Consider the following 1,448-nt stretch of genomic DNA (forward strand, 5'->3'; position numbering starts at 1 on the left):
CATTGCCTCATCGATAGATAAATTTTCATGAAAAATGCTCCTTTGTTGAAACTTAGCATTCAGTAAATCCATAAGCGGTCGTAGTTTAGACATTTTATCAATTTTGTTGAGTTTAGTATTGTCTGCCAAATGTATATACTTTTTAATTACTGTAAAAATATTTCTGCTCATTGCGTTGAAAATAAATAGTACATTCAGATCTTCATCCAAATTCCAATACATCTTTTCACGGGGTAATTTATGATACCCGGTAAAAAGAAGAATTCCAACAAAAATTTTGATCTCATCTTTTGTAATTATAAAATGATGATTATTGGAGGCTGTTAAGTACAAATTGATTTGCTCTACAATATGATTTACAACTTCATCATCAAATGACTTTTCAGAAACATGTAACGTAGTTAGTTCTGCAAACTTAGCTTTTACCTTTTCCATTTGTTTAAAGCTTCCATTGGTACCATTCATGCTCGTATTCACTGTTTTACGACACCATTTGGGATCTCCGGGCTTCTTCTTCAGTAAGTTGTTTATTGGAAGTTCTTCTCTTTGATGATTTTATGCGTTTGGACAATGGAAAGTCATCATCTGTTTCATCCGGGTCATCTCTATTATCAAAATCATCGTAGTTAGGATCATCCACCATTCTATAGTCATCCTCATCTTCGGAGTCGTCAATAATAACTTTAAGTTCTCCAAGAACATCGTTAGGAATTTGTGTTGGTATTAAATCATCTTCATCAAACTCCACCTCATCCGTTTGGTAGTCAACATTTGATGGAATTATTACCAGATCTATTTCAGCACTATTGGTAATCTCTATACTTTCAATATCATTTACAGCTGCTGCAAGCTTTTGATACCTTTTTCCATAAAATGCAGACGTGGTATTTCAGGAAGACTCATCGCACAATTTCAGACCTAAAAAAATATATATTATATTGTATACCCTTTTGCTCAATGTACCCAAGCAGGTACAAAGAAGTTTAGGTTGTTATATCTCCAAGGTAAAACAAATATTTGACAAAAATATGGATTGTGTCCCAGATATTGAGATTTTTAACCAGGTGGCGTCAGCAGAAAATTATATTTTCCGTACCCGTGCAGATACGCTGGGCGTTAATGGGTTAAAGAACCACTGTATAAGGACAAATTATTGGTGACGGGGCAACGAAAGTTCGTGGAAAGTCGACGGCGCCTAGTTTTGCCATTTACAGTGTGTATATCTAATTTTAAAGTCAACGTCCTGTATCTCAACAAACACTGGATTAAAATAATCTTTATTATAATTAAATAGGCTAATAGTAAATTTAGTACTTACGTTGTAAATATATAATAGAGAATGTTGGCAGACACATTTCCGTAATAAATAAATAATTTATTTAATAATAAAAACAGTAATTGGTCTAAATAAATAATGTGGTACGCATGTGACAAATAATAACCTTACT

The sequence above is a fragment of the Diabrotica undecimpunctata genome, chromosome 6, assembly GCF_040954645.1.
Source record: "Diabrotica undecimpunctata isolate CICGRU chromosome 6, icDiaUnde3, whole genome shotgun sequence".
In the NCBI taxonomy this organism is placed as follows: Eukaryota; Metazoa; Arthropoda; class Insecta; order Coleoptera; family Chrysomelidae; genus Diabrotica; species Diabrotica undecimpunctata.